This window comes from Bombina bombina, chromosome 4 (assembly GCF_027579735.1).
Source record: "Bombina bombina isolate aBomBom1 chromosome 4, aBomBom1.pri, whole genome shotgun sequence".
Taxonomy (NCBI): Eukaryota; Metazoa; Chordata; class Amphibia; order Anura; family Bombinatoridae; genus Bombina; species Bombina bombina.
In genome coordinates this window covers 247,083,294-247,109,688 of record NC_069502.1, presented here as the reverse complement: position 1 = coordinate 247,109,688, position 26,395 = coordinate 247,083,294, and the positions used below count along the sequence as shown (strand labels likewise).

The following is a 26,395-nucleotide window of genomic DNA, read 5'->3' as shown; positions in this document are numbered from 1 at the left end:
CGAAATTAATCCCCAGAGAAATAAAAGGGATGTTAATTATAGATCAACCAATACGGGTGTGGCGCAAATTCTGTCTTAGAATAGGGACAAATTATAGAGGGTCACCCTTTTTAACGATCAGAGGTAACCCTGAATTTGAGGAGGGGTATGACTCTGCTAGATTCAATGCATGGTCAGATTTGTGGATAAATTATATCTCGCAGCTTTTTAAAAGAGAAGACAACTCTATTAGAACCTTTGATGACTGTAAATCAGAGTTTAATATGCCAAACCATCTCTTCTTCTCTTATATGCAACTGCAACATTATGCTGAACAGTGTAAGAAAATAAAGGCAATAGAGTGGGATAATGACATACTCAGGCAGATAATTAGTCTCTTCCAGGCAGGGAAATTCTCCATATCACACTCATACCAAGCTTTATCAATGATTCAAGAACAAAGTAACATGAGATACTTGGAACTAAAATGGAATCAATTCTGTAGAAACCAAGTTGAATTAGATTTAATGAAGAATTCAGGGGCCAGGGTGGCAAAAGCGATGAGCGGAGAATACTTTAGGGAACAACAGGTGAAGATCCTTTTCCAATGTTATTACACACCTGGATGGCATGCCCGCTGGGATAAACTTAGTAGGAAAATAGTATGTAATAAATGTAAATATTATGCAGCGGATATGATCCACCTTCTCTGGTCATGCCCAGTAATACAAACATTTTGGGGGAAAATCTCATTTTGGGCTACTAAAATTTTGGAGCAATATTTCCATGTAGACTAATATGCAGTATTTTTTTTGCTGACCCAGGAGGAAGCAGGTCTAAATTATCTATTAATAAATACTGCAGTTCTGATTGGTAGGAAACTTATATTAAAATATTGGCAATCCAGTAAAGAACCTAAATTCTCTGAATTTAAAAATGGGATAGTATATCAAATGTTTTTAGAACAAGCTTCAGTACAGGTACAGATAGATAATAATATCAAGTTTTTTGTTAATAAGTGGGGGACACTCATCAAGACATTAGCACAGGAAACCCAAAAATTGGTCCTTCAACCTTTTAAGAACCCCCTTTTCATATTAGAAGCTAATTTAAGAGGAGAGTGGCAATATATTTGAGAGGATATATTAGATGTGAGTAGGGGGGGACTTCCTTGTCTTGTCTTGTACGTTGGTTGTACTATTCTGTGTGTTTCGTTCTTGTTTTAGGTTTTTATATAGAGAAAAAATGCCAATACAGAACTTGTAATGTTCAAAGGGGAAAAGTTGTTCTTTTCTCTTTTCTATTTTTGAAGCTGGTTACCAGACTTAGCAGATTGTGATACAAAAGTCTGCATTATTGATGTATTTAATTTTTATGGTATATTGAGTTTTGTATATTTTCCATAGCACCTTTATATTGCTACTTTTCATTCTCTTTTTTGTAAAATCATATTGTTATATATTTTTGGCTACAAAAAAAATAAATTAAAATGTGAGACAGAAGAAACCTTCCTCAAAAAGCCTTGATTTTTTTTTAACCTATTAAGTAATCCTTGGAAACTATGTTTAGAACACAGAGATCTTGGATAGACTGTGATAGGCCTTCAAAAATAATAAAAATAACCCTGCCAGAAAAGTATCTGGATTAGTGTCACACCTTCATGCTGATTTGGAAGATGAAGAAAGCTTGTAGAATGCTTGACCTTGTTCCAACTGGTAAAGAAATACTCCCCTGGCTTTAGAGGATCCACTCTGCTAACGGTAGCTGTAAAGATACAGGAAAGGTCTCACCTTCGTTCGCCTTCTGTACTGCCCTGATAAATCCGTCTCTCCGGTACCCGTTCTCACCACTTTGCCGTGGTTGCGGGATTCTTCCGACGGCTTCTGATGTCACTCCCTCGTGACCGTACCCGACCAATCACTGGGCAGATCTAGCGAACCAGCAACTTTCCTTTTTCAGCTCCTACCGATCCTGGCAGATGAGTGCAAATACATATACCCGGAGCTCTCACGGGTAAGCTGGGGCTTTCCGCCCTCTTGCAGCAAGCAACGGCCCTCTTCCCTGGCCGAATTATATCAACAAATTGAGAATGCCACCTTGAATAAAACTTCATGCTTTATTAGACATATTTTGAAAACTTGGTGCCAGCGTGCAGTAACAAGTATTTAAAACAATTGCTTATCACAGAACAGGCCAGCCTGACGCGTTTCGGCTGATGTGCCTTATTCATAGACTTAATCTAATTAATTCACCTGTGGGGCTTTAAATACCCCCTCACAATCTAATTGGTTGCTTGCAAAAGTGTTTAAAGGGACACTGTACCCAAAAAATGTATTTTGTGATTCAGATTGAGAATGAAATTTTAAGCAACTTTCTAATTTACTCCTATTATCAAATTTTCTTCATTCTCTTGGTATCTTTATTTGAAATGCAAGAATGTAAGTTTAGATGCCGGCCCATTTTTGGTGAACAACCTGGGTTGTCCTTGCTGATTGGGGGATAAATTCATCCACCAATAAAAAAAGTGCTGTCCAGAGTACCGAAACCAAAAAAAAGCTTAGATGCCTTCTTTTTCAAATAATGATAGCAAGAGAACGAATAAAAATTGATAAAAGGAGTAAATTAGAAAGTTGCTTAAAATTGCTTGCTCTTTCTGAATTACAAAAGAAAAAATTTGGGTTCAGTGTCCCTTTAAGCTCGCTCCTCCCTAATGCTTGTCTGACATTGGTAGTAACCTCCCTTCACAATCATATCCTCCTCTATTCGTATAAATTGTCACTGTAGACTCTTAAGTAAATGAACACCTATGTATGTGTACAACTGTGACCTGCTTTGTTCCTCTCCTGTTTCAGTCTCTCACTATTACAAAATAGCTGTTCACACAACGGTCTTGTGATGTACTTCGTATAGACAGGTGTCTTAATAAATAACTTTATATATCTCACTGGCTCGTTAATATTATTATATTTTCTGTTAATCTAACAAATATAACTTAATGTTCTACTGCCAATGTAATGTTTGTTATCTGTATTATTATGCCACTTTCACTGTCAGTAGTACTTCACTGTCTTGTAGTCCCCCTATATGCCTGTTATGCAAGATTTAAAGGGACTTTGAGTATTCAGAATACCTGTCATTAAAGTTGTGATATAACGGTTACTGTAACGGGAATAAACTCCCCTTTTTTTATTCTATCTATTACATTAATGTCATAGTATACTGCTTAGTTTCTTTATTGTCCTGGTAATATATCTTTCTATGGCCAACGTCCCTTCTATATATATGTATATATTTACATGCCTTCAATTTGTTGTGGTCAGAATATTGACACAGAGGCCATTAAAAATACTTTAAATAAATCAGCCAATCGGATTGAACTTGAATCTGATTGGCTGATTCAATCAGCCAATCAGATTTTTCTACCTTAATTCCGATTGGCTGATAGAATCCTATCAGCCAATCGGAATTCGATGGACACCATCTTGGATGACGTCATTTAAAGGAACCTCATTCGTCGGGAAGTCGTCGTGCCGGATGGATGCTCTGCGGTGGAGGAGCGAAGAAAGAAGATTGAAGATGCCGCTTTGCTTGAAGACATCACCGGATGGAAGAAGACTCTCTGCCGCTTGCTTGAAGACATCGCCGGATGGAAGAAGACTTCACTGCAGCTTGCTTGAAGACATCGCCCGGATTGGATGAAGAGTTCTGCCCGGCGGGGTGAATACAAGGTAGGGAGATCTTCAGGGGGGTAGTGTTAGGTTTATTTAAGGGGGGTTTGGGTTAGAGTAGGGGTATGTGGGTGGTGGGTTGTAATGTTGGGGGGTGATATTGTGGGTTTTTTCAGGCAAAAGAGCAGTTTTCTTTGGGGCATGCCCCGCAAAAGGCCCTTTTAAGGGCTGGTAAGGTAAAAGAGCTAACTTTTTTAATTTAGAATAGGGCAGGGAATTTTTTTTATTTTGGGGGGCTTTATTATTTTATTAGGGGGCTTAGAATAGGTGTAATTAGCTTAAAAATCTTGTAATCTTTTTTTTTTTTTTGTAATTTAGTTTAGTTTATTTAATTGTATTTTAGTTAGATATTTGTAGTTTATTTAATTTATTGATAGTGTAGGTGTATTTGTAACTTAGGTTAGGATTTATTTTACATGTAAATTGGTAATTATTTTAACTAGGTAGCTATTAAATAGTTATTAACTATTTAATAGCTATTGTACCTAGTTAAAATAAATACCAATTTACCTGTAAAATAAATATAAACCCTAAAATAGCTACAATGTAATTATTAATTATATTGTAGCTATCTTAGGGTTTATTTTATAGGTAAGTATTTAGATTTAAATAGGAATATTTTAATTAATAATATTAATATTAGATTTATTTTAATAAGAGTTTAGTTAGGGATGTTAGAGTTAGATAGGGTTATTATACTTAATATATATATAATATAACTATATTAACTATATTAACCCTAATATAATTAGGGTTAATATAGTGATTATATAATATAATATAATAACTATATTAACCCTAATATAATTAGGGTTAATATAGTTAATATAGCTGGCGGCGGTGTAGGGGGATTAGATATATATATAATATAACTATAGGGGGATTATATATATATATATATATATATATATATAATGTGTAGGGGGATTATATATATATATATATATATATACATATATATAATATAACTATATTAACTATATTAACCCTAATATAATTAGGGTTAATATAGTGATTATATAATATAATAACTATATTAACTATATTAACCCTAATATAATTAGGGTTAATATAGTTAATATAGCTGGCGGCGGTGTAGGGGGATTAGATTAGGGGTTAATGTGTTTAATATAGGTGGCGGTGGTGTAGGGGGATTAGATTAGGGGTTAATCTATTTATTATAGGTGACGGCGGTATAGGGGGATTTAGATTAGATGCAAAAGAGCAGCTTCAGGGCTATTTGTAGGGTTAGACTTGGGTTTAGTGGTAGGCATAGTTTAGTAATTTAGGGGTTAAATAATTTAATATAGGTGGCGGCGGGGTAGGGGGATTAGATTAGGGGTTAATTAATTTAATATAGCTGGCGGCGGTGTAGGGGGATTAAATTAGGGGTTAATTAATTTAATATAGGTGGCGGCGGTGTAGGGGGATTAAATTAGGGGTTAATAATTTTTAAATAGATGGCGGCGGTGTAAGGGGCTCACTTTAGGGGGTAGTTTAATGTAGTTGGCGGCGGGGTAGGAGCTCACATTAGGGGGTTATACTTTTATTGTAGGTGGCGGCGGGGTCTGGGAGCGGTGGTTTAGGGGTTAATAATTTTATTAGGGATTGCGGCGGGGGATTGTGGTTGACAGGTAGATAGACATTGCGCATGCGTTAGGTGTTAGGTTTTATTTAGCAAATTGTGGGTGACAGCTAGATAGACATTGCGCATGCGTTAGGTGTTAGGTTTATTTTGTAGCTAGTTTAGGGAGTTACAGGGCTCCAATAGACAGCGTAAGGCTTACTACGGCTGCTTTTTGTGCGAGGTGAAAATGGAGTAAGATTTCTCCATTTTCGCCACGTAAGTCCTTACGCTGTATATTGGATACCAAACTGCGCTGGTTTGGTATACCTGCCTATGGCCCAAAAAACTACGGGCGACGGCAGAAATATACGGGCGTAACTTCTAGGTTATGTGATACCAAACCAGCACAAAATTCAGCGTCGCTGGCATTTGCGGGCAGGCCTGCATATCGGATCGGGCCCATGGTCCAAATAGATTCTTCCTTGAAAAGGAGTGATAAACGTCTATCTTTGGACACCTTGTTTCCCAAAGCATTACATTAGAAGCCGGTAAAGGAAACATCCTATTACATTAGAGGATATATTAAAAGAGAAGGCCACGCTTGGTTTACACTCTGAAAATTATTTTAATAAGAGCCTCAGGTAAAAAAACTATTGCGTTTAAAAATCAAATCCAGTTATTTGGAAGGTTTTTCCTCAGTTGATTTAGGGTCTTGGACGCCTCAAGTACATAAAAACCTCTTTAAACAAAGATGTTCCAGCTCAAACATAAAGAGGTAGACTCTGTGTGCTGATCGATAAAACACTCACCTATAGAGTTGCGGGCTTGCTCATTTGAACCTGCAATTGATATTTATGAAGCAGCGGTTGCAAAACAGATGCAGACATGTTAGCAAGATGTGAATTCTGTCCACTCACAAATTGATAAATCTTGCCCATAATGTAAATTTTGTGCATACTTGGAGGAGGCATAGCTGCCACAATTACAGAGTGCACAAACCTTTAAATCCTGGGAAAAAATCTGACGCACTCCCTTGTATTGAGGAAACAGAGGGAGGACAGATCCTTTAGAGGAAGCGCAGCATTAGCCTGGTAGAATGTCTAATGTGATCAATTCAGGAAATAAAAAGTTGAACTGATAACAATCCTGCAAAATATGAAATAAAATTGTGCATACTTGGAGGAGGCATAGCTGCCACAACTATAGAGTACACAAAGCTTTAGATCCTGGAGCAAAATCTGACGCACTCCCTTGTATTGAGGAAACAGAGGGAGGACAGATCCTTTAGAGGAAGCGCAGCATTAGCCTGGTAGAATGTCTAATGTGATCAATTCAGGAAATAAAAAGTTGAACTGATAACAATCCTGCAAAATATGAAATAAAATTGTGCATACTTGGAGGAGGCATAGCTGCCACAACTATAGAGTGCACAAAGCTTTAGATCCTGGAGCAAAATCTGAAGCACTCCCTTGTATTGGGGAAACAGAGGGTGGACAGAGCAGAAGAGTGGAAGAGCAGCGTTAGACTGAAAGAATGCCTAATGTGATCCATTTGGGAATTGTAAAGCTGAACGGGTAACAATCCTGCAAAATAGAAAATAAAATTAGTGGATCTACCCACTAAAGGATAATGTAAGGTAGTGGGGATAAATTCCAGTATGCTATATGAAAGAATACACAAACAAACAGACAAAGAAAATAAATGAAGACAATCACCTTTCTTTAATTTATTATTTTTTTTACTGTAAATACATTAAAAACAGTAAAAAAAATGTTTGGAAACAATGTAACGGTGATCTTGTAGGCTAAAGTTAGAGACATATGAGACAGACAACATTCAGCAATAAATATTAAAGAAAAAACCTCCCTATGTAATATTAGTAAATATTATAACGCACTGCATAAAAATCTAGCCTGGCATAATAATTAATACAAATATCTATCCTTCAGAATTAAGACATTTGAAAGATGGCAGTTGCACTCAGAAACAAAGGAGCAGTTTAGGTATTTCAAAAAAGAGAGAGGACTAGCCCAGTTATTACCTGTAACTGCAGTGCTAATTCAGTGCACAAAAACATAAAATATACATAGAGACTCCCCCTCACATTGCTAAACAGGTATTTTACTGTAAATATAACAGAGGGTGTAAGGTTGCATTGAGATGCAACTCCCAGATAAAAAATCGGAATATTAATTAGCAGCTATTAACATATAAAGTTTCCATAGTTACCTGGCTAAGATGTACCTCCAAATTGGCGTACCTCTTAACAGCCTGTGGGCAATGTGAGTGCAAGAAATTGCTGTACTTACCTCAGATGCACCAACTCTACCTTGCCTACTGGCTGCAGAAAAGATTGCTTCCAGTTGAAAGACCATCCAGTGCTGTGTATCTCACAGCAGAAGATTTATGTGTGGAGTATGCTAAGGGACCGGTCCCTCCAACACCTGTGGCAGGCTCGTGAATAACTCCTTCACTGGGTGGTTATGTCATAGCCCAATACTCCAATCTCCCTGCCACTCTCTGACGGTACAATGGGCCTCAAATCAGTCTGAGGACCCCTGTCAACAAAGAATCTAGAGCATCTCAATTCTTCACCTTGCTTATGTGAGGCAAAAAAAGGCTAGAATACCAGAGAGGTAGGAGGGATTAAGTGCTCTTAGAGCTTTGGGAATATTTGCCTCCTCCTAGTGGCAAGGAGTTGAATCCCAGGAGTAATGGCTTGTGGACTCTCACCACCTTATGAAAGATAGCTACGTCTATGGACTGCAAAACAAATTAAATTGAGTTAATAAAATAGCAGTTTAAATGCTTTAAAACATTTATTTTGTAAGCAGAGATTTTTAAATATGTTTGAAATGCAGTTCTTAATTCCTGATACATTGCATATATAAAAATGACTGTCCCTTTAACAGAAGCAAAACCCAAGAACAAATTATACGTAACAAATTCAGTCTGATGGTGTGTATATTCACAATCAATAACATACTATAAAATTCCACCAATGATTTTTGTTTATATTGAATAAATCTATTGTATATAAATAAATAAATAAATAAATAGATAAATAAATAAATAAATAATAATGGCCCTAGCAGAAAATAATCAACAGCAAATATTTAGATTCTTTTTCTTTACACCGATGAAAATCTCTGAAAGAGCTCAATTCTGGTCTGTTTTTGGAATAAATTTATATTTGTGTTCAGTGTAGCTAAATCTAATGCCTGGCTTTGTTTTCCTGACATGATTTTTATTGCCCAGACAGACAATATCAGTTCCAGGTCCTACATCATCGACCCCAGATCTTACACTCTGCTGCTTTTCGCTTTATCAGCTGCCAACTGGATGACACCTTGATGTATTAGGTTATTCAGGCTGAAGCAACCTCTCCACACTTATCAGTCTCCTGATGTGGTGGAGATTATTCACATTTTGAAACTCAATGGGACTCGCCCTTAAACTTCCATTCAATCAAAAAACACAATTTAATCCATATTTGTACTGTAGCTATGTTACAGAATATTTATTTTTTTACCTTAAGCTCACAGCACGGGTTGAACATTCTGTTTCTATGATTTGTCATATTTGACATGACTTGTAATAGTTTGCCTATAATATGATGCATTCATACAATAATCATTTTAATTTGCCTTTTGTATAAATAGTTTTTTTTTTCACAAATCTGGACTAGGGCTAACTAGACAAAAAAGTGAATTCTAATTAAAGGGACACTAAAGTCAAAATTAAACTTTCATGATACAGCTAGAACATGCAGTTTTAAAAATCTTTCCAATTTATTTCCTTGATTAAATTCTATCAAATTTTCTGGCACCAACTTTTACTGAGCATGTGCAAGAGTTCACAGTATATACATATATGTATGTGAATGTCATATGATACATGGGGCAGGGAAATGGAAGAAAATTTTGAAATCAACTGATCATCTGAAATTCAAAATAAGTGTTATTGAATTGTATTTTGTTACACATTTGTTGATTGCTCAGTTCTACTGTATTTAATGGTAGTTTAAAGTGATATTAGAATTATTTATAAATATATCGTTTTGGGTTCCTCTTTTGCTAGTTATTGTTTTCCCATCTTAACACCACTAGGGTTTGTTTACTAACGCCTAGATTTAGAGTTCTGCGTTAGCCATCAAAACCAGCGTTAGGGGGTCCTAACGCTGGTTTTGGCCGCCCGCTGATATTTAGAGTCAGTCAGGAAAGGGTCTAACGCTCACTTTCCAGCCCGGACTTTTCCATACCGCAGATCCCCTTACGTCAATTGCGTATCCTAGGGATCTTTCTAACGCCGGTATTTAGAGTCTTGGCTGAAGTGAGCGTTAGAAATCTAGCGACAAGACTCCAGCTGCAGCAAGCCAGGAGTTAAGAGCTTTCTGGGCTAATGCCGGTTCATAAAGCTCTTAACTACTGTGCTCTAAAGTACACTAACACCCATAAACTACCTATGTACCCCTAAACCGAGGCCCCCCCCACATCACCGCCACTCTATTAATTTTTTTTAACCCCTAATCTGCCGACTGCAAACCGCCGCAACCTACATTATCCCTATGTACCCCTAATCTGCTGCCCCTAACATCGCCGACCCCTATATTATATTTATTAACCCCTAATCTGCCCCCCCCCAATGTCGCCGCTACCTACCTACAATTATTAACCCCTGATCTGCCGACCGGACCTCACCGCTACTATAATAAATGTATTAACCCCTAATATTTATTTTACAGGCAACTTTGTATTTATTTTAACCAGGTACAATAGCTATTAAATAGTTATTAACTATTTAATAGTTACCTAGTTAAAATAATTACAAAATTACCTGTAAAATAAATCCTAACCTAAGTTACAATTAAACCTAACACTACACTATCAATAAATTAATTAAATAAACTATCTACAATTATCTACAATTAAATCAACTAAACTAAATTACAAAATAAAACAAACACTAAATTACAAAAACAAACACTAAATTACAAAAAATAAAAAAGATTACAAGAATTTTAAACTAATTACACCTACTCTAAGCCCCCTAAAAAAATAACAAAGCCCCCCAAAATAAAAAAATGCCCTACCCTATTCTAAAATAAAAATGTAACAGCTCTTTTACCTTACCAGCCCTTAAAAGGGCCTTTTGAGGGGCATGCCCCAAAGAAAACAGCTCTTTTGCATTTAAATAAACATACAATACCCCCCCACATTACAACCCACCACCCACATACCCCTAATCTAACCCAACCCCCCCTTAAAAAACCTAACACTAAGCCCCTGAAGATCTTCCTACCTTGTCTTCACCACGCCGGGTATCACCGATCCGTCCAGTAGAGGGTCCGAAGTCTTCCTCCTATCCGGCAAGAAGAAGTCCAGAAGAGGCTCCGAAGTCTTCATCCTATCCGGCAAGAAGAGGAGATCCGGACCGGCAAACATCTTTATCCAAGCGGGATCTTCTATCTTCTTCCATCCGGCGTGGAGCGGGACCATCTTGAAGCAGCCGACGCAGATCCATCCTCTTCTTCCGATCTCCTAAGTCCGAATGAAGGTTCCTTTAAATGATGTCATCCAAGATGGCGTCCCTCGAATTCGGATTGGCTGATAGGATTCTATCAGCCAATTGGAATTAAGGTAGGAAAAATCTGATTGGCTGATTGAATCAGCCAATCAGATTCAAGTTCAATCGGATTGGCTGATCCAATCAGCCAGAGAATTGTTTTCGGGGGCGCTCAGTAAGCTCAAACGTTAGAGATATGGGTATGATCACATTAATAATGGGGACCTTAATAAGGGTGTTCTCAAATAATTATATATATATATAATTATATATATTTGGACTATTTTCCTTTTTTGTTAAAAAATTATTGAAGGATAAATCACTCTTTTTTTATCTTTTATTGAAAAATACACCTTTTTGTATTTATTTGTGTTTATTATAAATTAGCATAATGGTTGTTATGTTCTTTATTAGTTTTGAATATATGAAACATTAAATGTGAATTCTAATATTTATCAATTTTATCTGTACCCAAATAAATATGATGTCACATTGAAGCACTTCCGGACTCTCAGTTTAAAGCCTCTATATTTGTGATATGGTTAAACCAGGTACGTTTTTTTTCTAACTAATATATAGTGAAGAAAACATGAAAATATGTGCCAATTTTATAAAAACTTTTACTTATTAAAAAACATTACATAAAAATCATAAAATACAAAAATATACAATTAGCAGATTTTTCACTGAAATCTATTGTGACAAAATTATTCCTTTAAAAACAAACAATTAAACTTTCTTCTAAGAAAACCTTTGATATGCGTAGATATTTAAAATATAATATTAAGCTTATAACTTTATGCAAGTGTTTTCAATATACTTCTGCTTTAAGAAAATGGCTTCTGTGTTTTCTTGCTGGACTGATAGGTAAAGGATGGTCTAGCGTTACCACCTTTAATTAAGCAAAAAAAGTATTATTTTTAAAGAGAAAGCTGTATAGTCTCTTTTAGCAAGTGGTAATTTTGTTGCAATGCCCCTTATTTTGACATATGTAACTTTGCATGTTATTTTAGAAAAGGAAAGTCACTCCAAATGTAACGATTACACAAAAGTCTCTCCTAATGCATATTTCTCCTTGACAATACACTTTAGTAGTGGCCAACTACTGATTGCTTAAGTTGCCTTTTAGGACTTGCCTTAGGGAGGTGTATTAAAAGATCTTTATATGATTAGTACCTTTGGTAGACTTTGTAGTAATCCTGCCGTGCAGGTAGTCTTACCCTTCCTTCGAGTAATCTTCCCTCAGGAGTTAATGTTTGTCGGTATGTTATAACAGTCAGAATTATTCCAGGTGGATGTTTTCAGACTTGCGCAAGTCTCTTATCCCTTAGACCGAATTATTCTTCCTGCTCTTTAGTACAGAGTGTACGCAGGGGAACAAGTGTCTTTACTTTTTGATTTCAGGTATTTGTTTTTCACGGCAATCCTTTTCTTTCAGGAAAAAACCTTTAGCTGCTATGATTTTTTTCCACACAGCATCAAACCACCTTGTATTGCTCCAAACAAAGTTTTCTCCAAACACAGCTTCAACCGGTTTCACCCTAATTGCGGGCTTTCTCAAGAAAATAAGGGGCATTGCAACAAAATTACCACTTGCTAAAAGAGACTAAACAGCTTTCTCTTTAAAAATAATACTTTTTTTGGTTAATTAAAGGTGGTAACGTTAGACCATCCTTTACCTATCAGTCCAGCAAGAAAACACAGAAGCCATTTTCTTAAAGCAGAAGTATATTGAAAACACTTGCATAAAGTTATAAGCTTAGTATTATATTTTAAATATCTACGCATATCAAAGGTTTTCTTAGAAGAAAGTTTAATTGTTTGTTTTTAAAGGAATAATTTTGTCACAATAGATTTCAGTGAAAAATCTGCTAATTGTATATTTTTGTATTTTATGATTTTTATGTAATGTTTTTTAATAAGTAAAAGTTTTTTATAAAATTGGCACATATTTTCATGTTCTCTTCACTATATATAAGTTAGAGAAAAACTTACCTGGTTTAACCATATCACAAATATAGAGGCTTTAAACTGAGAGTCCGGAAGTGCTTCAATGTGACATCATATTTATTTGGGTACAGATAAAATTGATAAATATTAGAATTCACATTTAATGTTTCATATATTCAAAACTAATAAAGAACATAACAACCATTATGCTAATTTATAATAAACACGAATAAATACAAAAAGGTGTATTTTTCAATAAAAGATAAAAAAAGAGTGATTTATTCTTCAATAATTTTTTAACAAAAAAGGAAAAGAGTCCAAATATATATAATTATATATATATATATATAATTATTTGAGAACACCCTTATTAAGGTCCCCATTATTAATGTGATCATACCCATATCTCTAACGTTTTGAGCTTACTGAGCGCCCCCGAAAACAATTCTCTGTTTTATTTACATTTTCTCTGTCCAGGAGGAGGACAGTATTTCGGGAGGCAAAAAAGCGTTTTAAGTCCAGCGCTTTATACACTATAAACCCTTTACTTTCTGATCCAATCAGCCAATCAGATTGAGCTTGCATTTTATTGGCTGATCGGAACAGCCAATAGAATGCAAGCTCAATCTGATTGGATCAGCCAATCCGATTGAAATTGAATCTGATTGGCTGATTCAATCAGCCAATCAGATTTTTCCTACCTTAATTACGATTGGCTGATAGAATCCTATCAGCCAATCCAAATTCGAGGGACGCCATCTTGGCTGACGTCATTTAAAGGAACCTTCATTCTGACTTAGGACGTCGGAAGAAGAGGATGGATCTGCGTCGGCTGCTTCAAGATGGTCCCGCTCCGCGCCGGATGGAAGAAGATAGAAGATGCCGCTTGGATGAAGATGTTTGCCGGTCTGGATCTCCTCTTCTTGCCGGATAGGAGGAAGACTTCGGACCCTCTTCTGGACGGATCGGTGATACCCGGCGTGGTGAAGACAAGGTAGGAAGATCTTCAGGGGCTTAGTGTTAGGTTTTTTAAGGGGAGTTTGGGTTAGATTAGGGGTATGTGGGTGGTGGGTTGTAATGTTGGGGGGGTATTGTATGTTTATTTAAATGCAAAAGAGCTGTTTTCTTTGGGGCATGCCCCGCAAAAGGCCCTTTTAAGGGCTGGTAAGGTAAAAGAGCTGTCAAATTTTTATTTTAGAATAGGGTAGGGCATTTTTTTATTTTGGGGGGCTTTGTTATTTTTTTAGGGTGCTTAGAGTAGGTGTAATTAGTTTAAAATTCTTGTAATCTTTTTTTATTTTTTGTAATTTAGTGTTTGTTTGTTTTTTGTAATGTAGTGTTTGTTTGTTTTTGTAATTTAGTTTAGTTGATTTAATTGTAGATAATTGTAGATAGTTTATTTAATTAATTTATTGATAGTGTAGTGTTAGGTTTAATTGTAACTTAGGTTAGGATTTATTTTACAGGTAATTTTGTAATTATTTTAACTAGGTAACTATTAAATAGTTAATAACTATTTAATAGCTATTGTACCTGGTTAAAATAAATACAAAGTTGCCTGTAAAATAAATATTAGTCCTAAAATAGCTACAATATAATTATTATTTATATTGTAGCTATATTAGGGTTTATTTTACAGGTAAGTATTTAGATTTAAATAGGAATCATTTATTTAATAAGATATATTTTGTTTCGTTAGATTTAAATTATATTTAATTTAGGGGGGTGTTAGGGTTAGGGTTATACTTAGCTTTAGGGGTTAATACATTTATTAGAGTAGCGGCGAGTTGCGGTCGGCAGATTAGGGGTTAATACTTGAAGTTAGGTGTCGGCGATGTTAGGGAGGGCAGATTAGGGGTTAATACTATTTATTATAGGGTTTTTGAGGCGGGAGTGAGGCGGATTAGGGGTTAATACATTTATTATAGTAGCGGTGAGGTCCGGTCAGCACATTAGGGGTTAATAATTGTAGGTAGGTGGCGGCGACATTGGGGGCGGCAGATTAGGGGTTAATAAATATAATATAGGGGTTGGCGGTGTTAGGGGCAGCAGATTAGGGGTACATAGGGATAACGTAGGTTGCGGCGGTGTACGGAGCGGCAGATTAGGGGTTAAAAATAATATGCAGGGGTCAGCGATAGCGGGTGCGGCAGATTATGGGTTAATAAGTGTAAGGTTAGGGGTGTTTAGACTCGAGGTACATGTTAGGGTGTTAGGTGCAGACTTAGGAAGTGTTTCCCCATAGGAAACAATGGGGCTGCGTTAGGAGCTGAACGCTGCTTTTTTGCAGGTGTTTGGTTTTTTTTCAGCTCAAACTGCCCCATTGTTTCCTATGGGGGAATTGTGCACGAGCGCGTTTTTGAAGCTGGCCCCGTCCGTAAGCACCGCTGGTATTGAGAGTTGCAGTGGCGGTAAATATGCCTGTACGCTCCTTTTTGGAGCCTAACGCAGCCCTTCTGAGAACTCTGAATACCAGCGTTGTTTAAAAGGTGCGGGGGGAAAAACGCACGCGGAGCTAATGCACCCCTTTGGCCGCAGAACTCTAAATCTAGGCGTAAATGCCTTATTTCATCAAATGATGATTGCTTTTGCATCTATCCTAGCAAACATTGAGGCTAGGGACAAATATATAACTGCTAAATATAAAATGACTGGAAACAGTTCTAAACAACAAAGGGGTCAACATGTTCATCAAGTGCTAGAAGCCTTGACAAATGTATACCTGAAAGCAACTTAAATTAGGTTGAACATTTCACACATTACAGTTAAAGGGACAATGAAGCTAAATCGAAACTTTCATGGTTCAGATACAGGATGCAATATTAACCCCTTAACAACCAGTGCTGTACCCTGTATGACGTTGCTGTCCTGGGCCTCACTCTGCCGCAATCTCGCTAACAGTAGCGAGATTGTGCTATTCTGCATGCCCCATGAGTGGGGCAGTGCAGAAATAGATATGCAGAGTAACTAATGCAGAGAAAGATCGTGGAAGGGGTAGGTGGAGTAAAACTACAGAAAAACATGTTTTTTGTTGTTGATTTTTTAAACAAAAATACATTTTAAAAAAATGAATAAAAAACTGGGTACTGGCAGACCGCTGTCAGTACCTAAGATTGTGGAAACTGGTTAGAGGGATGAGGGTTAGAGAGCTTTTTGGGAGGGATCAGGGAGGTGGGATGGTAAGGGGGTAATCACACACTGGAAAAAAATAATAATAATAATAATAATAAAAAAAAGTCTAAAACGGTATACTGACAGACTGTCAGTACCTTAGATGGGGGTGACCAGTGGGGGTGAGGGAGGGAAGAGAGCTGTTTGGGAGGGATGAGGTAGGGATCAGGGGGTGGGAAGTGTCAGTGTGTGGGTAACCTCTACACTAAAGTTAAAATTAACCTTACAAGCTATCTTATAAACCCCTTAATTGCTGGGAATAATAAAAGTATGGTGCACAGCTGCAATTAGCGGCCTTCTAATTACCAAAAAGCAATGGCAAAACCATACATGTCTGCTATTTCTGAACAAAGGGGATCCCAGAGAAACTTTTACAACCCTTTGTGCCATAATTGTACAAGCGGTATGTAAATAATTTCAGTGAGAATCATAAAGTTTGTGAAAACGTTAACTTTTTTTATTTGATCGCATTTGGAGGTGAAACGGTGGCATGAAATATACCAAAATGGGCCTAGATAAATACTTTGGGTTGTCTACTAAAAAAAATATATAGTTTTAATAGGTAAATAAAAAAAAGGCTCTATTTCTATTTAAATGGAGTGATGGCAACAATGCTAAAAATTCTCTTGTCTTTTGGGGAAGTTTTAATCTGAAATGCTCGGTCCTTAAGGGCAATTTACTGCTATTATAAAATCTGCTTCCTTCTCTTGGTATCATTTTTTGAAAAACATACCTAGGTAGGCTCAGGTGCAGCAATGCACTACTGGGAACAATGCACTATGCCTCTTGTCATGGGCTCATCAGGTGTGTTCAGCTAGCTCCTAGAAGTGCACTGCTGTTCTGTTAATAAAGGATACCAAGAGAATGAAACAAATTTGAAAACAGAAGTAAATTGGAAAGTTGTTTAAATTAGCATGCTATATCAGGCCAGATTTTCAGGATATCTGAACTGGAGCACAGGTGAAATAATCAACTGATTAGTAAATATGGTTATTAACCTGCTTTCACCCAAGGTAAAAATAAAAATCTAACCTGTTAGGGCAAGAACAGTTCAAGAATTTATGGCTACGCAGGCAAAGACTTTCACCAAGAAATGATAAGCCCTACCATTACTGTTTCTTAAAGGGACACTCAGGTTAAATTAAATTTTCATGATTCAGATACAGCATGTAATTTTAAACAACTTTCCAATTTACTTCCATTAAAAAAAATCTGCACAGTCTTTTATATTTACACTTTTTGAGTCACCAGATCCTACTGAGCATGTGCAAGAATTCACAGAATATACGTATATGCATTTGTGATTGGCTGATTGCTATCACATGGTACAAGGGGAGTGGAAATATACATAACTTTGAAATTTGTTATAAAAAAATCTACTACTCATTTGCAGTTCAGACTAAGTGCTATTGCATTGTCTTGTTATCTTGCATTTGTTGATTATGCAAATCTAATGTGTTGACTGGTCCTTTAACAAAATGTTCTAGTGATGTGTAAAGCAGCTATAGATAACAATTTTATCTATAATGATAGAGAACTAGTGACTAGTACTATATTATAAATATAATAGCTATAATGGTTAATTTCTGCATGACATAACATACCAAAGTGGTACAACATAGCAAATCAGTGGTGGTTCTGAATTAAACAGTTGTGACAATATATAAAACACATGAACCTACAGGCAGGCTCTTTTCTTTTTTACCAATATACATAGACTGATTCCAACATGTCTAACAGGAAAATTTACCAATCTGCACGTTGACTAGCAGAGATTGAGAACCTGTCCATCTACTATCACCACTTGGCCAATTTTTATGAGTGCAGAAGTGCTCTATTGTTCAGTCTGGCTCCCTGCTCTTGGGCAACCAATTGTGTGAGAGCAGGGCCTGTCAATCACCCCGAACAAGCAAGTTTAAGGTGATTTATCTGTGCCACCTAGAATAAGAAGAAGAGACTATACTAAACACAACACTCTGCACTATACAATAATGCAAGGCATCTATATTCACACGCTGCACTGTATAATTAATGCAGAATACCTTCAAACTGAACACATATATACAAATATATACCTTCAAACTGAACACATGTATAATAATGTTCAGGGTTTACACACTAAAAAATAGAACAGTGCCTATACACTGATGGCGAGTACTCTGTGCTGCATAATGATGCTGAACATTTATAAAATGAAAATGAACACAAATATCTATAAACTGAAATAGGACAATTCTTGCAGTATATTAAAAGTTGGAGGGTTTTCAGTGCTCCTACGAATGCCCATCATCCCCAGTAATACCCATAAGGCTGTTAGTGGAGGCGAGTCCCACTGCTGTCACCGACTTTATCAACTTTTATGAAGGCTGCTAAAGTTGTACAGAGAATGCAGGGGCTATGCAGTGAGATAGGTCAGTAAGATGCTTCCAGCTGTTTTGGATGACCTGCACTTTCTGCCTCCCTATGTTTCAGGGAAATCGCTTCCCATTCTAGCCATTATGCCATGAAATATGGCCCCTAATATGAAGCTCAAATTAGGCAGCTTAAAAAAAATACATTTACATATTAAATTTAAAAAAATGTTGCCATGCAACAAATTTGTGCTCTCCCCAAAGGTGTGTCCTTAGGCAGTTGCCTAGTCTGCCTCTATTGTAGCACCCGTCCTGTGTTAGAGAGGTCTAAGGACTGGTTTGAAAACCCCTGCTCTATCTGAATCTTGAAAGAAAAATGTTGGGTTTTTATGTCCCGTTAAAGAGACAACCAAATAAATTTGATGTCTAAAGTAGTGTTTGTAAGATTTGCATAGAAATATAAATGTGAATGCAAGATAATGTGTCTAGAATGAGCTAACAAAGGTTTTGTATTAGGCCCATCAAGCATAAAGAATATATACAGTATGTCCCATGTATGTGCATTCCTGTGTGGCACATGTGATAAGAGTCTTAAAATTACATGCTTTATCTGAATCGTGAAAGTTTAATTCTGATTTTCTTGTCCCTTTAAATCAAATAACACAAATGTATTTGACAAAATACAAAAAAAAAAAAAATTGGAAACAACATTAAAATAACTCTTAACCAACCCTTTCCTAAAATTGTAAAACTATAGAAATAATTTGCCAACCCTGACAAAATATCCAATAATCAAAGTATCATTTGTGTATTAAAAAAACACAACACAAATTATTTTGTAAAAGACAAAAGCCTATTACTATTAAACATGGTTAAAAAAAAAACAGACCTTACTGTAGACAGATATTATTCAGCTGTTAAAATACAAACAAATAGAAAGTACAAGCTTGATCTAACATGTCTGAAACCCCTGCCCTGCATGTCCTTTTAGAGAAGCCAACACAACTTATGTTTACTTACGTTGTGAGTCAATGTTTGCCAGGTGCAGGCAGGAATTTAATGTCATTATTTTTTCTGTTTCTCCTTTAGGAAAATATAAAAATGGGTTAAAGGAAAATCAGCATTTATCTTATTTTCGTCTGGCTCTCAGCTGTTGGAGACCTATTAGAGTGAACTGTGTGAGGTAGGATTTGTCTCACACCTGGCAAAGCCATCACTGATACTGAGCAGCAAAGAGAGACAGCAACTGGAGACCCACAGGACCAAGAGCAATTATATAGACTTTACTTTCACACTGGAATATTACATAAGTGACAATAACAAAATTAATTTAATGATTAAACTGTATTAAGTATTTTGTGCTAATGACTGGTGCTTTTTAAAAAAGAAACAGACAAACCTTAAAGGGACACTCAATCAAAATTAAACTTTCATTATTCAGATAGAGCATGCCATTTTAAACAACTTTCCATTTCACTTCCATTAAAAAAAGGTGTGCAGTATTCTTATATTTAAACTTTTTGAGTCACCAGGTCCTACTGAGCATGTGCAAGAATAAGTGTGTATGCATTTGTGATTGGCTGATGGCTGTCACATGGTACGTGTATGCATTTGTGATTGGCTGATGGCTGTCACGTGGTACAGGGGGAGTGGAAAAAGACATAATTTTTAAAATTGTCAGGAAAAAAAATCTACTACTCATTTGAATTTCAGACTAAGTGCAATTGCATTGTTTTGTTATCTTGCATTTATTGATTATGCAAATCTACTGTGTTGACTGGTCCTTTAAGGCCCCCCACTACAAAATAAATAATGGAGGCTTGGCCCATGCAACCAATAAAGTACTGCACTATAGGGGCTATGGAAACCTATGGAGACATATTATTTACTGGGCTGCAATTCCAGCATTTAAGACACAGATATAGGCCATTTTATAAGATCTGGGGTGTGAAGAGTTAACTCCTTGTATTTTAGAATATGTTGCACATCACTGCAGCTCTGTCTGACAGCAAAGGGGTTATTGCTACAAAAATAAACATTGTATGTGACAAATACTATAAGAGTGTAAAATATAATGTTTGGTGTATTCATCTAGTGAACAAGCTTTCTCAAAATAAATAAATAATTAATAATAGAAATAGATATGTAGACATATATATATATATATATATATATATATATATATATATATATATATATATATATATATATATATATATATATATACACACAGTATATATATATATATATATATATATATATATATATACACACAGTATATATATATATATATATATATATATATATATATATATATCAGGGGTGTCAAGTGGATTAAAGGGGGCAGCAAATGTACACACAAGTAGGTATATGGTATAATGGGTTCCCATTCCTTTGCTCTCCAAGTACTAGGTTATAACTTATAAGTAGAATGTGATCAAAAGCACAGGGCGTATTATCTTTTGTCGGACTGAATAATGCACAATTTGGTATTACAAGTGGATAGTTAAATATTTTAACAAAAGCATCTTAACATCACTGAAACTTTTTTAGCGCGCCCTATACATTTAATGGATAGCAGAGGGAGTGATATAAGCTCACTCATTACTAAGTTATGTTAAAGGACCACTCAATGGAGTAGAATTGTTTAATTAACAAGTGCATAATAAAAAGACAATGTATTAACACCTAATCTGAGTTTCAAATAAATAGTAGATTTTTTTGTGACAATTTTAATTTTTTCTCCCATTTTCCCGGCCCCTGTATCATGTGACAGCGATCAGCCAATCACAGACTAGTATACGTTTACCCTGTGAGCTTGTCCACATACTCAGTGGAATCTTGTTCCCCAGAAGGTGTGAATATAAAAAGATTGTGCAAAATTTGATACTGGAAGTAAATCGTAAAGTGCCTTAAAACAGCACGCTCTATCTGAATCTTAAAAGTTTATTTTGACATGAGTGCCCCTTTAGTACAAAGTATTGTGAGTTATTATTATGATTATTAATAGTATAGCACAGAACCACACTACCCCTTAGTCTACTTGCACTACTCCTACTTCACAACCTTTGTTTAGCACATCATTGGCTTAGAGCTCCAGCGATATCAGAATCTAGTATGTGAGGGATTTATCTCACCTGATTGATTGACACCCTCTGCTAGTGGCCAATTGCCCGCAAATCTGCAGGGGGCGGCATTGCACAAGCAGTTCACCAGAACTGCTTGTGCAATGTTAAATGACGTCAGCGTATGCTGTCGGCATTGAGAGATGTCTGGCACACATGATACGCTACAGCGTATCATGTCTGCCAGACATTGATAAATCGGCCCCTTGGTCCCTTTTAAAACAACATACTCTATTTTCAAACCTACACCAGTTTCAAAGAAAAAAAACTAACCAAACAAAACTGCACTCTAATCACTGCATACAGATAGTCACTTCTACATCCAATTAAATCAGTTTATTTTTGTGCCATGCCCTGCTTTGTCTTTGCATCTCATCTCTTGTTTTATGCATATTCAGCTTTGATCCATCTGTGTGGGAGTGCGCAGCAGAACTTTTCTTGGAATTAGAGCCAGAGAATTAACATATTTAAGGTATACATTATATAAAAATATATTTCTGCGGCTAGCTTCTTTTTTTTAGCACACATGCTGTTTGCATTTGGTATTTTGAATCTCTCCTTCTGTCAAATATTGTTGTACCTCCTGTTCTTCAATAACTCTGATATATTAATTTAATTGCTATGTGACTTCATGTATTTTCCTTTCCATTATAGTAAAAATGTTTAAATCAATAAGATTGCTGGATCTGAATCAATAATTTAAATCTTAATTTAAAACACCCAGACAAAGGAGGCTGATATAAATAATTGATTTAAAATCAAATATTGCCTTAATAATACTGCAGTGAATACTTTTATTGTCTAAGCAATAGAGGAATTCAGGCTGCTAAGGCATACTAATTCAGATGCTAATAGCACAATGCACTCTATACACTGAACACTGTTCTAATATATTAGTAACTCACAAATTGTACTTAAGTCCTGGCTTTCCTGTCTAATTCCAGCTACAAGGTGCCAAAACCTAACCCTTGAAATGGTAAATTCCAACATTAGACAGCTAGTATCTGGGACCAGGAGGTTGTGACAGAGTCAGGGTGCCAGAAGGGTCTTGTGTGTTATAGGGTGTCAATATAGTACAAGGTCGTCCTCAGGATATTTACAGAGAATGGAGTCAGGTGAGACAGTGGCATGTTTTCCCCACACATAGACTATCCCACAAAATGCTGGTTGTTTGCTTGATGGAATATACAAACCCTATCCAGGCCCTTTATACCTGCCGCCTCTGGACTGCCTTACCCTGACTATGTACACTTGTTTATAATTTAATCAAAGTTGCACATTATCTGTATATAGATAGCTACCATGCATCATGTATCTGACACCTAATAGTTGTCTTACTAAAGGGACAGTCTACTTGAAAATTGTTATTGTTTAAAATGATAGATAGCCATAGATATTAAAGTGAAGGTAAACGTTCTCCTTTGTATAAACATATCCGGAATGCTAGCAATGTTTTAGATGGAGTTTAAATAATCAGCTGTAAAGAAGATGCACTTTAATTTATTTTTTAAATGTATCGATTAAATTCAAATACCCTGTGCTCCGGCCGCCCACTTTAACAGTAATTGCTTTTTGTGTCCCTTTATGTCTTTGTGTTAAAGGGATTAAATAAGCATTAAACCTGTTTAAACTTTAACTGAAAGGAATACAGCAGTTTTGTACTTCTTATTGGTTGATATATACTTATTACTAATGCTTATTTGCTTATAAGCACACAATGAGCATTTGAAAAAGTATGTATCAGCGAATGGCATTAGCAGGAATACTGTACCTATCAATCAATAAACATTAATAAGAAGTACACATCTAAAATGTAGCCAGTTATCAAGATTTTTTTTCCATGATAAGAGCTGATGGGCAGTACAGCTAATCATATGCTCCTACCACATTTACTTTTATTACAGTGCTCTCTCATGGTCTATCTCTAATAAAAAGTGAACTGCAAGTGGCTATTCATGGCAATCTGTAAGAGATAGAGGTGAAGTCTGCAGGGGAAGGGGGTTTAGGCAGCTTATTTAGTGAGTAGCTTGAGTCAATTGTTGACCTTTGATTGAGATGGAAAATCAAGTATAATATAACGTACTCACAAAATATGTACAATAGTGTTGACTTCAGCACACTTTGTCCCGGGTTGTTAGCTACACATTATTATATTTATCAAAGTGGTTATTGCTTTGTCCTGCAACAGCTGTACAAGCATTAATGGCATATATAAAGGGAGAAGTCTAGCTGCAAAATTAAATCATTAATATGTTTCTTATTGAAATTTTGACAAGACTCTGCCATAGAATATAATGATTTTTTTTACTGAAACAGTTTTCTTATATAGAAGTGAATTTTCCTCCACTGGTGCTCCACTAGGCATTTCCTCCATAAGGCATTTACTCCACTGGTGCTCCACTAGGCATTTACTCCATAAGGCACTTACTTCACTGGTGCTCCACCAGACATTTCCTCCATAAGGCACTTCTCCACAGTCCTTTACTAGGCATTTACTCCACTGGTGCTCCACTAGGCATTTCTTCCATAAGGCACTTACTCCACTGGTGCTCCACTAGGAATTTCCTCCATAAGGCATTTACTCCACTGGCGCTCCACTAGGCATTTCCTCCATAAGGCATTTACTCCACTGGTGCTCCACTAGGCATTTCCTCCATAAGGCATTTACTTCACTGGTGCTCCACTAGGCATTTCCTCCATAAGGCATTTCCGTCACTGGTGCTCCACTAGGCATTTCCTCCATAAGGTATTTCCGCCACTGGTGTTCCACTAGGCATTTCCTCCATAAGGCATTTACTCCACTGGTGCTCTACTCAGTATTTCCGCCACTGGTGCTCCACCAGACATTTCCTCCATAAGGCACTTACTCCACAGTCCTCTACTAGGCATTTACTCCAATGGTGCTCCACTAGGCACCCCCCCCCCCCCAAAAAAAAAAGAAAATTAAAAATCCTACAACTTTTATTTTTTTAAGTTTAGTGAATCTTTCTTAATACGCTATTTTTAGAATGTTCTTTTCTCTCAATGATACTCCACCTACATGATCTAGGTGTAGGACTGAAGAGGTGGACTGCATTTACACTTCACACTAAATTTTTTTTTTTTTTTAATACAGATTTCATTTTGTTATGAGTTGCAAACCAATTATATACCCTTACTCCATATTTTGCTTTGTATACATTATTTCCAAAATCCATTTGTAATGTTAAATGTTTTATGCTGACGACATCTGTATAATTATTATGAGAAAAGCATTGTGTTTATCCTGCACTGAAACCTTTTAACATAACGGCTTATGCCACTTTGCATAACTGCCCTACAAAGGCTGTGTAATCAAGTCAGTCTATTCTCAGCAGCAAACTATCTTTATGCGCTTATCTGATATTCTAAGTGGATGGAAACCATTATTTTGCATTGGAGGTTATTTAAATATTGATGAAAATGTCGCTTTGGAGAACTGCCTCTTCCAGTGTTTTATTTTTGTTTTTTTTCTAATCTGTCACCCAACCAGAATAATCCAATTTTTTTAATATAGATAATTATTATTCTCCTTTCTGAGTTTTTGAAGTTAGTAAAGCTAGTTCACATTCTAGTTTCCACTAGATAAAGAGCCATGAGTAATTTGCATACAAATATGTAACTATGAATGGGAATCTAAAACCATTTTAATGTATAATAAATCATTATGATAGTAGCCACACTACTCTCTACAGATAGAACAGATGAGATAAAGAACAAAGCAGATTGCGTAATGGGTATGCTAACAAAGCATACAGACAGATGGAAAGGAACAGTAATGTCATGAAAGAGTTAACTGTGATATGCCTTTGTTCCATTAAAATAATGCATATTATCAAGGAACACACTTTAAAAGCTTTTAGAATGTACTCAAAGATTGCTTTGAGATATCAGGTTGCGTTAATAAGATTTCCCTTATTAAAGTGCTATGAATCAATTTTCTGCACTACTTACTATCAAAGGCATGTGTGCTACTCAAGTGAGTATTTACTGAATTAAGAAAGAAACAGAAAAAGGGAGGTGCTCAGCTGACAGAAAAAAAATATTCTAGTGTTATTATAACCAGACAATGGGAGGGAATAATTTTAACCCAGAGTCCTCCCAAAACTACCCTTATTGGCTGATAACTAAATTCAATAAAGTTTTTTTTTAAAAACAAAATAACAAATATTAGGAACAGCAAAGTAAGACCTGAATGATAGCAAGGAAGAATTAGGTAATCAGATATTAAAAAGTCTGATCTCTGTCTCCATACAGGTGTTTGTAATAAACATGTTTGTAGAAGGTTGTGCATCACATCATTTCACAAACGTTATTAAAGCTGGAAGAGATATGCCATGCAAGAATTAAGGTATATAAATTATTTTAAAAAAGTATTTTATTTTGTTTGGGGGGAAATCTAGTGGCAGGAGTGGCACCTGTGATAGGGCCTCTACAGTGTTAGAGTTGTTGTGCACTGGGAGTTATTCATGTTTCCTTGGCTGGGGATTGTGCTGTGTATCCCTTGAAAATTGGGGCTGTGTATTAGGGGTCATGTACACAGGGACCTTTCAATATTAGAAAAAGTTTTGAAGAGGGTAGGGGGGCTGAGATAATGAGCTAGATATGCTAGTGGGATGAGGTCATGCAGTTGTGCCAGTGTGGTTAGGGGTGAAGCATGCAGCCAGAGGTTTGTGAGTGCCAATGTGCACTCATATTCCAAAACCATTTTATGGCTCTACTAGTCCACCAAGAAAGAAACCGATTTACACGTGAGCCATCACAATTTAAGTAAATGTTTTCAACAACTATGTAGGGATACAGAACAGAAGTAAAGAGTGTTCTATGAGCTTAGGGTGTTAAAGGGACACTGTACCCTGATTCAGATTGAGCATGAAATTTTAAGCAACTTTCTAATTTACTCCTATTATCAAATTTTCTTCATTCTCTTGGTATCTTTAT

General features: G+C 36.2%; 1 protein-coding gene across 2 annotated transcripts in view; it reads right to left on the bottom strand.

Moving 5' to 3' along the window:
• The window catches only part of LOC128656136 (glypican-5-like), a 501,056-nt gene that overhangs the window by 148,862 nt on the left and 325,799 nt on the right, over positions 1-26,395 (bottom strand). The window lies entirely within an intron of this gene.